The 13,232-nt window shown below is 46.5% G+C and overlaps 1 protein-coding gene across 3 annotated transcripts in view; it reads right to left on the bottom strand.

Annotated features, from left to right (window-relative positions):
- ralba (v-ral simian leukemia viral oncogene homolog Ba (ras related)) overlaps window positions 1-8,540 on the bottom strand; it is a 58,599-nt gene extending 50,059 nt beyond the window's left edge. The window contains exon 1 of one of the 3 annotated variants that reach the window (XM_041200576.1): window positions 8,428-8,540. The gene's annotated coding sequence lies outside the window, so the exon portion shown is untranslated. Of the gene's footprint in view, window positions 1-8,165; window positions 8,182-8,427 lie in introns of those variants that run through there. The other 2 variants (XM_041200575.1, XM_041200577.1) reach the window with 2 other exon arrangements.
- Between the last annotated feature and the right edge of the window lie 4,692 nt (window positions 8,541-13,232).

Raw genomic sequence — 13,232 nt, 5'->3', positions numbered from 1 at the left:
TCAGCCTCACCTAACAACTTCCTCACATTTCTCTTTCTTCCTTCAGAAACATTAGATTTTATGCTAGGCACTTCTCTTCAGCGACACGGCCATGACCATGATTCAATGCTATGGGGAATCAGTTCTGAGCCCATGTGCCACAGCTTGGTGCTCCACCCTCAAACTAGGAGCTCTATATTGACATGCTAGGCTTTGGCAACAATGTTGTAGACAGGTTTGTCATTCCAGTGACAATTTATTTTTTTTAAAAACGCTCATGGTTCAAGGCCCATCAAAACAAAAGTCCAAGCCTTCACTTTTTTTTAAAACAAAAAGATTGCTGGTACTGTTTTATAATATAGTTTTATAAATAAAGCTGTTAGCGATGCTATGAATATTAGGTCTGAAGCTCATCTCAGGATTAAACATGACACCAAAGTTGTGAACAAACTGGCTTAATTTCTGACTCACTCTAGTGCATCTATGACTAACAAAGTACACAGTTTTCAGGGAAGTGGTAATGGTCTTGGGGGGGTGCGGGGGCAATGGGTGTTACTTATTTCATCCTCCAACAAAAGCAACACATCAGACTTGTTCCAAAGATCATTAACTGCACAAGGTTGGACTTGGGTCTACAAGCTGAAGGCTAACAATTTGCATGATCTGCTTCATAGGACTCATCTCCACAACTTTACTAAGACTATTGTCACTTTAAGTGAATCTTGCAAAATACATAAAATGTAAATTGTCTCAAAAGATACTTTAATTAAGAGGATAGTAAACCCAATAGATGCATTATGGACACAAAGCTCAGAAATATGAACACTACATTCCACTTCAGAATCAGACGATGATTTTCAATAGCTTAATTTTTAATTCCCATTGCACTGTTAATTCAACAAGAAACATTTTGAAAATTGAAACAAAATAGATCTATATACAGAAAAGCCAATGGGGTCAGTCAGCTCAGTTGGCCAAACGGCTAAAGTATGTTGCAGAGTAATGCCAACAACATGGGTTCAATCCCCATATTGGCTGAGGCAGTTCTTGGAACAAGCCAAGCAGGCAGGCCCCACAGAAATATCTTGGCATAAGCCATGATCAGACAATGAGGAACTACATGAAGAAAGGGAAAACTGCAACAATATATATGTGCCAGCATAGTAAAAATAAACAGAAGTGACTGAAGTGGGTCATGAAAGACTGAGTTGGTGTATCTTAACAAAAACTAGGCAATACTACACAGTTACACTATAGAATTTCAGATCCAACAACATCCCTGTTTAAAAGTCTGAAGTAAAAATAGAAAATGTTGGAAATCCTCAGGTCAGGCAGCATCCATGGAAAGAAAAACAGTTAACATTTCAGGTCGATAACCTTTCAACAAAACTGGGAGTGTTGGAGATGTAATGGGTTTTGCTCAAGGGGTGGGTGGGGCAAGGACAAAGTTAGTCTTACAGGGCCAAAGGGAATGGGGAGTTTGCACCCCCCTGCACACCAGCCCAACCAACATATTGTTTCCGTTTCTTTGCAAGTTTTGGTTTCTCCTCTTATTTTTGCTTTCAGTCAGCAGCGCACCTGCTCTAGGTACATCGTTTTTGTTTTTTTTCCTGCCCTATCAGCATTCCCTCTGGTTCTGTAAGAGTAACTCTTCTGTCATTCAGAATGCTGCTGACCTGCTGCATATTTCCAGCATTTTCTGCTTTTAGATCATTCCTGTCTATAATCATCCAGAAGATTCATCACCCAACAACTGAAAAATGTAAGCAGCTGGCATTACTGATATTAAAAACCACCAGTAGAATTACAGGACAATAATCTAATTGAACTTAATTAACAGATAAATGCTGTAACATGCGACAAATGGCAGGACATGCACTACAGACTGGTAAAATGCAGGTATGGCTTGAAATCTCCTGCACTGAAAGCTTCCAGTCACAACTGAACCACTGGATGGCACAATCAAGGAAAAGGCAAGCAGGAGAAGGGGAAAGAGAAATCAAACTGAGTCACAGAGCACCCCAACGATGAGATCAGGTTGAACTGTGGGATGTAGAAAATTTAAGTGCAAAGTAATGCAAATTTAGTTAGCCAAATTCATGGGTGATGTACCTAATATTTAAACCATAGTCCTCACATGGAGGATGTTTCACGGGTTCTAATAGTGCTTTCACTGGGTATCTTAAAATGCACCAGCAATCTGTGGGGATGGTGGAAAGGATAAAGAATGGAAGAAAGCAGGAAGCAAAAGTGCCACATACATGGTATGTAGTACATCTTGGTTGGAGCAACCATGATGAGAGAATCATAGGAATTTATGATACAGAAAGAAAGCAAATCAGAAGCCATCATGGTTGTTGCGGCCAAAAAAAAAGTTATCCAGTTTAATACCACTTTCCAGTTCTTGGCCTGTAGCCTTGTAGTGCTTCCAAGTATTTTCTTTTTTTAAAAAAAAATACAATTTAGGGTTTTTCCTTCTACCACTCAGGCGGTGAGTTCCAACAATGATTTGACCAAAAGACTTGGCTTAGGTCCACAAAGCCCACCTATAAAGCAGATTTTAAATTTAAAATAAAAAACAACTCTCAGAAACATTAATGTCTGCTCCACTGTTGAGTAGTCAGCATGATAATTTAGCAGCAAAAGCAGATAAACTTTAAAAAGACACAAACATCATTAAATGATGAAACATTCATTCCTGGGTTAACGTCACTGCAGTAGTTATACAGGCACACGTGATAAAGGAACAAGGTAGATTCAGCTACAGTCTCACGAACAAGCACCATGAATGGTTAAAACTCCTAAAGGCATTGGGTAAAGTAGCGGAAAGATTTCTAGGCAAAAAGCTTACCATTAAAAAATTTAACAGTCAGAATACTGAATAAGCTCTTGGTCCATGAACCCCATACAAGTTAAAAAGACAACTGTCTTATCACATTAAAGACACATTCAGATGTTTTGCTTTCATTATTGTACTGTGTCACACTAATTGTCTTTGCCAAATCTCTATGCATACCAAATATAGATTAGCAAAAGTTTATTTTTATTACACAGCTGTTCATACATAAACAAAGCAATAATGCTGAATCAGAATTCAGAGACTGGCTGTTGTAAAGAACCAACAACAACTGTGCGTGTAAAAAGTACGAACCACAAAAGCCTGTCAATTCAGCTCCCAAACGAAGTAGTGCAGCCACTTTCAAACTTAATCTAGCCCAAGCTGATGTGATAAAATGTGGTAAGAAACTTAGTAAAATGACTTTGGGTCATTTCAATTCAGTTCCTTTCGGGTACGAGTTTACAAAACAAACTGCCCACAGTTTCGAACTAAGGCCTCATTGTGTCCCTCGAAGAGGAGGGTGTTATTGCAAGGAACAACGGTCAACATGGCGCAATAAGAGTACTCAAAAGTGGAGATTAAAAGCTCACTGCGGCACAATACCTTGTTCTGAATTTAACCCAATCCCTGCGTTTATCCTACAGTTTGTGCTGATAGGTATGGAAAATGCTCTAACCTCAGGGGACACATCTCTCCTTGATCATAACATTAAAAAAAAAGCAGCTCACAGCAATTTGTGTCACTTTTTAATTCATTCATTCACTGGTTGGGGGTGGCACTGCAAGGCCTGCATTTATTGTCCACCTTTTATTGTCCTTGAGCAGACTGTGGTGAGCCACTTTCTTGTCATGATAGTTAAGAATCAACCACAATATTGTGGGTCTAGATTCATATATAAGGGAAGGTCAACAGATTTCCATCCCTCAAGGACATAAGTGAACCAGATCAGGTAGTTTCATGATAACCATTAATTGAATTCAAATCCCCAGCTGCCATGATGGGATTTGAACTGGTGTCTCTGGATCATTTGTCCATTCTCTGGATTTCCAGTCCAGCAGCATAACCACTATGACAACATACCCCATTAGGAGTGTGCTGATAGCCAGCAAAAGTGGTGCACTGGCACCTAACTCCACAATGTGGCAAAAAAATCAATCTTCAATGAATTTTTAGAAGTGTTGTGAAATGATTACTGTGAAAGCAGCATGACTGTTTCAGGAACAACGTTGTTATTGAGAGAACAGCCAAGTCCTAAAATAATGCAAACAACAATCAAATGAATCAGAAAGAACACACCTCAGTGAGCTATACAAGCACTCCAGCACCAAAATCAACATAAAATGTATCAGGGGAAATACTAATCAAAACTGTTTTCATTATGTGCATGTCTAATATTTGCCATTGAAAAATAAATACAAAATTGAAAAATATAAAAAAAAACTTTTCTAAAGAATTACACCAATACAAGGGGCATTTTCCTACATAAAGACATTAATGCAAGCTCATGGTGTAGAATTTCACCAAAGGAAGATCTTCAAAATAAACATTACACTTCATTTTCTTAGAACATTTAGGCGTATTCCAAGGCATCCTGCATGCTGACAGAAACCCAAAAGAAAAGATGTGCACATTTTGGAAGCTTCAATAGCATAATAAGCTTTTTCTTCAAGAAAATAGGGCCTCAAGTAAGGTTGGTTAAAGCCATCGGAGACAAACTCGACAAAATCAGAGTCTTGTAGCCAGAAGGTCCAGTTTTGATGGAGTGGCAATGGGGATCCTACAATTGGTCTCATGATCACCAGGGCAGATGCGATTGAGAAAAAAGCAATTCCTGATCCTGACTGTCATCCACCAACACTGCACAAACACTGCTAAAACTGTGTGGACTTTCCTGTGGGCCTGCAAGAGATTCGTTTCCATTGCTTTCAAATAAAAACTAGGTAAGTTGTCTAAATAGCTGGTGATCCACTCCTCTGGTTTACCACCCAGGTGAAGGTGTAAATGAGCCCTCATGACACCTGGAAGCCAGTCTCAGAGCTGCTCTGCTCTCACACAAGGGGCCTGCAGGCCAGTCACAGCTACACTGTTCCCATACAATTCCTAAAAGCTAGTTATTATGCTGCACCTATGAAGCTCTACAACCAAGTCACTTGGTCACATCCTGTGGATAGAGAGGGGCCAGGACTAAAACATTTTTATTTCTTACAAACCCTAAAAATGTTAGGTAAATTCAGTCAGAGTCTGATCTGCCTGTAGGAAAAGATGGGAGTCTTGTAGTTTGCAAATCTACTTTTGTCCATAATTTGATACCAAATTGATTTATAATCCAGAATCTGAACATTTTAAAATAGAGGATTCAACACTCAGTTCAAAAGTGACCTTTCCAATTTACAAACAGGTTCATACCTGTTCAGTAATACCAGACTCTTACAGGTGAAATAACATATTGACCAACACGAAACAATGAGAAGTCATTGACCTAAAACATCAACTGTTTCTCTCTTTGTAGATATTGCCAGACCTACTGAGTATTTCCAGCATTTTCAGTTATTATTTGAGATTTCCCACATCTGCAGAACTTATATTACAATGCAGTTATGGAAAAATCAGAAGAGTGAAAGAGACACCACCACTTCAAAATCTCCCTACATCCCATTTTCTTCTTCCACAAAGCCAGTTCAAATAAAAAGGTCTCATTTTTCAAAAGTATTAACCCCATCATTATAGCATCAATCTTTCCTTAATGGTTGCCAGGGTTCTTGCCTCAACTCCCCTCTCTGGCAGCCCAGATCACATGCTGACTAAACGCACATCTTCTGAACATTGCCTTCGCAAATCTGGTCTTCCATCCTCTCTATCTTGCTACTTTGGCATAACTGAAGTGATCATTTTGGGTTTATCTCCACTATCCTAATTAATACCTGTATTTCTTTGATAAGATCCTCTCGCATGAATTTATGGTTGATGAACCCTCGCAGTTAGTTGCTCAATGTATATTTCCAACTTCAGCTGCACTGCTCTGCTCTGCCTGCCTACCGTCTGAAAAACTCTGATGCACCAGGCCCAAGCACTATAAAACTGCCAGGATTTTGAGGGATTTGAAATCAAATAATTAAGTGATATAATCCAGCATCCGGTTCTGACAGAGACCTGCAACATTAACTTTTACCTTCCTTTCTCTACAGATGCTGAGTGTTACCAGCCTCTCTTTTATTTCAGACATCTGTTGTATTTTGAATTTTTTGTAAGTCAGTATATCCTGTTTATTTTAACCCAACTGAACATGAGCAACCAGTCAAACAACATTCCCAGTTCTCTTTCAATTTCACCTTAAATCTCTGCAGGAAATTTACTTCCATCCCGACAATGTTTTTGCTGAAGTGCATCCCTAGTTTAACCAAGCATCCTGAGGGGTTACTATCCAGTGAATATTTGCAAGCTAATGAACTACAGAGAGTATCACATCTAAGTACGATTCTCACTTCATTGTTTGCATGCACACATGCATTGCCCGAGTTAAGGAATAGGAAATCAAGAGTGGGAGTCATGTTTGATTTGCCACACTCTCATCCCACAAGCAGAGACACCAAATGCAGATTCTGTACCAACACCCTAATCAAGATCAATCAGTTCACGTACTGTCACAAAGAAATTTTAAATAAAATTACTGTAAAGGACAAGAATAACTCATGGGCCAGAAAGCAATATTACATCCACATGGCAATCACTGTATCGGATACATTTCATGTCAGTATTACAGATGGTGTTAAACAGACATTATCTTCAGATTGTTTGGCTTAGATTGGTCAGTGACATTAAAAAAAAATCATGACTTGCCCCCACACTTCTCATGAACTAAGATAGCCCAAAAGCATTAAAGCAGCAGTTAAATTCAGGCATCTGATATTGTAAATCTCTGGAGGGTTTGTGAATTTTGACATAATCGCTAAGCATGTTAGGGGGCCATTTTCCAATTACTTATATATTTGAAGTGACAAAATGCTGGAAATATTCAGGTCAGGCAGCATCTGTGGAAAGACACTAGAGTTAACATTTCAAGTTGAGATGACCTTTCATCAGAACAGTTCTGACGAAAGGGTCATCTCAACCCAAACATTAATTGTGTCTTTCCACAGATGCTGCTTGACCTAAGTATATTCAGCATTTTTGTTTTTGTTTCAGATTTCCAACAGCCACACAATTTTATTTTTGTAGTTGTATATTTGGTTCACTTTACAAAGTATTTTTTAGGAACAATGACTTTCAATTGCTAGACTAGAAAAATTTAAACGTAAGATGCCAGAATGTTGTTTAAAATATACATTCAAAATGGTTGTTTGAGGTCCACACTCTAAACATGCCTTCTTTCAGCCAAATAAACCTTAGCATCACATCACGTATTGTATACCTCAGCCAGAAACTCCCAAAACATAAACAGGAAACTGATAAGCGCATTAACTGCAACAATAATAAGTTCGACACCAGAGTAAAGCAGTTCACTCAATCAGAAGCCCATTCAACACTTTAAGGATCCATGCCCTCTACCACCGGCACACTGTGGCTGCAATATGTTTTGCCTACAGGATGCACTGCAGCAACTCTAAGGTTTCTTCGACAGTACCTAGCAAATCAACAACGTGCAACATTAAGGACAAGGTCAAGAAACATGTGGGAATACCACCACTACCAGGTCGTACCATCCTGACTTGGACATATATTGCCATTCCTTTAAGGTAACAGAGTCAAATTTCTCAAGCTCTCTACATAACAAACTGCAGCAGCTCACTACCACCTTCTCAACAAAACCTAGGGACAGACAGTAAATGCCAGCCTTTCCAGCAACACCCATTTCTCGAGTTTTTTCTGATTTTAAAAGATCGCAGCATCAATACCAAAAGGTTTTCTAGCAAAATGTCATGGTTCCATAGATTTCTTAAACACAGTTTAATGTATTTTGCAAATATTCATCACTGATAGACAAGCAACAGATCCCAAACAATTGTTGGGCTCATCTAAAAATCAAACCCCTTTTAGAGTTGTCAGTGATGGTGGCAAATTGACAGGAATGATAAAGTGTTTTTATTTAAAAAAACAAAAAAATGTGAATGTGGCTTCCCAAGATTGGAAGTGAGGTGGATCTGAATGATGTGATAGGGATTAGTGACAAGAATACAACTTCCCAATTTCTTCAGCTCGTTTCACATGTTTTTTTGTGATATAATTACAACATAAAAATACGTACACAACTACTAATTGAAAAACGCGTGGTGCTGAGCTGCCAGTCAGCCTGTCCAGAGCTAGAGATTGAGCCTGGGCAGTAACCCTGCAAGAGAACAGCGCAACCAACCTTGCACAGCCGGCCAGCGTCCCGCCCTCCAGGAGCACCCATTGCTCAATTGCCGGCTTAAAGGAGATCCGATTGGTTAGCCCGACTGTCAATCAAAGCTCGAGCTACCGCGTTAGATTGAGCGGTCTCGATTTTTTTTTCCTCTCCCTCCTCCCTTCCTCACATTCACTCACTCTTCAAAGTAAATTTCTGAATTAACTCCTGGAGCGAGGGCGGCTTTAATGGACAAAACCGGAGGGAAGAACAAGGCGCGGCTACTTACAGAGCGCAAAGCTATCCGCGGGCGGGCATGAAAGCAGCCGAGGCGCTCGGTCACTCCATGGGCTGGAGCTGCGGCCAAAGCAGACAGGAAATGACGGCACGCATCCCGCCTCCAAAAAGCGTCCCCTCGCTCGTGGGAGGGAGGCTGAATGGGTGGTGGAGGAAAAAGGTTCCGCCCCCTCACACACCCCTTCCCCTCCACACACACACCCCTCCCCACTCCTCACACAGCCCCTCCCCTCTCCACACAACCCTACCCCCCCCTCCTCACACACCCCTCCCCCTCCTCAAACACCCTCTCCCCCTCCCCACACACCCCTCCCCTCTTCACACACACCCTTCCCCCTCCCCACACACCCTCCCCGCCTCCTCACACTCCCCTCCCCTCCTCACACACCCTTCCCCCTCCACACACACCCCTCCCCAAACACCCTCTCCCTCTCCCCACACACCCCTCCCCGCCTCCTCACACACACCCCTCCCCTCCTCACACACCCCTCCCCTTCCCCCTCCTCAAACACCCCCTCCCCCTCCACACACACACCCCTTCCCCTCCTCAAACACCCTCTCCCCCTCCCCCTCCACACACACCCCTCCCCGCCTCCTCACACACCCCTCCCCGCCTCTTCACACACCCCTCCCCACCTCCTCACACACCATTTCCCCCTCCACTCCTCCTCACACACCCCTTCCCCCTCCACCCCTCCACACATCCCTCCTCCCCCACACAGACACCCCTCCACCCTCCTCACACACCCTCCGCCCTCTCCTCACACACCCCTCCACCCCTCCTCAAACACCCCCTCCGCCCTCCTCACAGATCCCTTCCCCACACACACACCCCTCCTCCCCCTCCTAATACACCACCTCCCCACAGATCCCCTCCCCATACACTTCCTCCCCCTCCTCACACACCCTTCCCTCTCCCCTCCTCACACTCTGCTCGCTCCCTCCTCACACACCCCCTCTTCACACACCCCCTCCCACCTCCCCGCACACCCCCTGCTCCCCACACACACCCCCCTCCCCACATACGCCCCCGCTCCCCGCACACACCCCCTCCCCGCACATCCCCCTTCCCGCACACCCCTCCTCCCCGCACACACCTCCTCCCCACACACCCCCCCTCCCCGCACACCCCCCCTCCCCGCACATCCCCCTTCCCGCACACCCCTCCTCCCCGCACACACCTCCTCCCCACACAACCCACTCCCTGCACACCCCTCCTCCCCACACACCCCCCTCCCCGCACACCCCCCCTCCCCGCACATCCCCCTTCCCGCACACCCCTCCTCCCCGCACACACCTCCTCCCCACACAACCCACTCCCTGCACACCCCTCCTCCCCACACACCCCCCCTCCCCGCACACCCCTCCTCCCCGCACACCCCCCCTCCCCGCACACCCCTCCTCCCCACACACCCCCCTCCCCGCACCCCTCCTCCCCACACATCCCCCTCCCCGCACCCCTCCTCCCCACACACCCCCCCTCCCCGCACACCCCCCCTCCCCGCACACCCCCCCTCCCCGCACATCCCCCTCCCCGCACACCCCTCCTCCCCACACAACCCACTCCCTGCACACCCCCTCCCTGCGCACCCCCATCCCCACGCACCCCACCTCCCCGCACTACCCACTCCCTGCACACCCCTCCTCCCCACACACCCCCCCTCCCCGTACACCCCTCCTCCCCGCACAACCCACTCCCTGCACACCCCCTCCCCGCGCACCCCCATCCCCGGGCAACCCCAGTCCCCGCACAACCCACTCCCTGCACACCCCTCCTCCCCACACACCCCCCTCCCCGTGCACCCCCCCTCCCCGCACACCCCCCCTCCCCGCACACCCCCATCCCCACACACCCCCCTCCCCGCACACCCCCATCCCTGCACACCCCTATCCCTGCACACCCCCCTCCCCGCACACCCCCCTCCCCGTGCACCCCCCCTCCCCGCACACCCCCCCTCCCCGCACACCCCCTCCCCACACACCCCCCTCCCCGCACACTCCCCTCCCCGCACACCCCCATCCCCGCACACCCCCATCCCTGCACACCCCCCTCCCTGCACACCCCCCTCCCCGCACACCCCCCTCCCCGCACAACCCCCCTCCCCTCCGTGCACACCCCCCTCCTCCCCTCCGCGCACATCCCCCTCCTCCCCTCCCCGCACACACCCCTCCCCGCACACCCCCATCCCCCCTGCCTGCACACCGCTCACCCCTCCCCGTACACCCCACTCCCCCTCTGTACAACCTCCTCCCCACTCCCCGCACGCCCCCTCCCCCACACACCCCTTCTCCCCCTCCCCACATACCCCCTCCCTCTCCCCCTCCCCCCTCCCTCTCCCCCTCTCTCTCCCCCTCTCCCCTCCTCACACACCCCTCCCTCCCTCCTCACAGATCCCCTCGCCCTCTTCGCACACTCCCTCCCCTCTCCTTGCACTCCTTCCAACCCACACACCCCCCTCCCCGTACACCCACCTCCCCCCCTCCCTGTACAACACCCTCCCCATACACCCCCATCCCCGTATATCCCCCTCAGCTCTCACCCCTCCCCCCTCAGCCCTCCCCCCTTACCCCTCACCCCCCTCACCTGCCTCACCCCTCCCTGTACACCCCCTCACCCCTCCCCATATGCCCCCCTCACCCCTCCTCCACTCCTCCCACACCCCCCTCCTGACACACCCCTCCCCATCCTCACTACCCCCCCCACACACGCCCCTTTCCTCACACACCCCTCAGCCCTCCTCACACACCCCTCCGCCCTCCTCACACACCCCTCCCCCCCCTCCTCACCCACCTCACCCCAGCCGCTAGTCAGTGTTTGCAGTGAAATTAAGAAAGGGAGGGGAGGGAGTGGGAACATATACATTAGGTCAGCTGGCATCTGTTTAATAAAGAGACACAGGTTAAGTTTGAGTTACAAACCTTTCATCCGAACTGGAGATGAGGACACGTTACTAGTATAAAAGCCAAATACTTCGGATGCTGGAAATCTAGAGCAAAAACAAAAATACCTGGAAAAACTCAGCAGGTCTGACAGCATCTGCGGAGAGGGGTACAGCTGATGTTTCGAGTCACATTACCAGTTTTCAGCTCTGCTCAAGGGTATGCAATTTAGGCATGAGCTCTGGGCCAGTGCAGCCACGAGGCAAATTTAATGTGGCAAAACAGCAAGAAACTGAATGAACTATTCATGAAACCACATCAGTAAACAAACAGGCTTCAGCAGTGGAAATGGAAGGTCCAGGTGTACTGATGAACATCCACATATACTGACATACATGTGTTTACATTGCAGTCTTTCCCAAAATTTCACATTATTTTCGCCATTCTGTTTATGCAACAGATGTACAAATTTGTACATCTGCATGGCTGTTCCAAAACTGTGATCCAGTAAGTAATACCAAAGAAGGTAGTTTAATCTAGCCCATGCAATCATAATGATCATTGATTGTGTAAATTGCGTAAATCATCTGGTAAATGTTGTAGGAACACATCGTATTAAGTGAGCCATATTAAACATAGAAAATAGCAGGACTATCATTCAGCCCTTCGAGCCTGATCTGCTATTCAATATGATCATGGCTGATCCTCTATCTCAATGCCATACTCCCACTCTCTCCCCATATCCCTTGATGCCTTTAGAGTTAAGAAATCTATCTATTTCCTTTTTAAAATATATTCAGTGACTTGGCCTCCAAAGCCTTCAGTGGTAGAGAATTCCACAGGTTCACCATGCTCTGAGTAAAGAAGTTTCTCCTCGTCTCAGTCCTAAATGGCCTACCCTGTATCCTGAGACTGTGATCCCTTGTTCTAGACACCCCGCCTGCACCCCACCCTCCACAGCCAGAGGAAACATCATCCCTGCATCCAGTTAATCCAACCCTGCCTGAAATGTATACGTTTCAATGAGATCCTCTCTCATTCTTCTAAACTCCAGTGAATACAGGCCTAGTCGGCCCAATCTCTCCTCATACGACAAGCCTGCCATCCCAGGAATCAGTCTGGTAAACCTTCGCTGCAATCCTATTGTAATGTGCGTTTCTTCTAGTGCATATCCTGTGAAAAGTGTAGAACAATGAGACTGTACAATCAGTATCATGTTATTATCATTTTTCACGTAAATTAACTCATTATAGATGCAAACATTTTATTCATACAAATGCACAATATTCATTTTCAAAATATAATTGCGGGTGATGGACATGCAAGACTAAAGATTCGCCAAGGACGCTTAATACTGTTGCCCTGAGTGAGCTTGTCTAAAATGCAGACTAATTTACGTATAGCTGAGTTATTTGTTCTTATTTATTATTGTTGTTCTTTTGCAATGAACATCATTAGAAACTTCAGAGCAGTTAGTATTTTTTCGTTGTTGAAGATATGGCAAGAATAGAACCTGACGCAATGGACCTGAACTTCCATGATGTGGCAGCCAGAGTCGGATTGCCACTCCGCACCTATTTTTTTTACCTTCAAATCTTTCCGATCCTTACTCGCCCAACCTTCCAACTCAGGCCAGGCGAGACCTAACTAGGGCAGCACGCTCCCGGGGGCCTTCTGTCGAGGTGGTGGGGTGGTGCAAGCTGGGGCGGAAGACTCCACAAGAATTGAGGAGGCTGCCAGGTGCAAAGTCGGGCTGCACAGACCTGCCTCAGGAATCCAGCATTGTGTCCAAAGTTTAAAAGTAAAGAATAAACCAGGAAACATCCCTCACCCCTCAACTCTGCACATACTTCCCATGCTCCATCCATGCCAGCTCATGCCCTCCACCCAACCCCAATGGCCCATCATACCCCCATA

This window comes from Carcharodon carcharias, chromosome 12 (genome assembly GCF_017639515.1).
Source record: "Carcharodon carcharias isolate sCarCar2 chromosome 12, sCarCar2.pri, whole genome shotgun sequence".
NCBI classification, from domain to species: Eukaryota; Metazoa; Chordata; class Chondrichthyes; order Lamniformes; family Lamnidae; genus Carcharodon; species Carcharodon carcharias.
The sequence above is the reverse complement of the archived record's forward strand: the minus strand, read 5'-3'. Positions and strand labels throughout refer to the sequence as shown.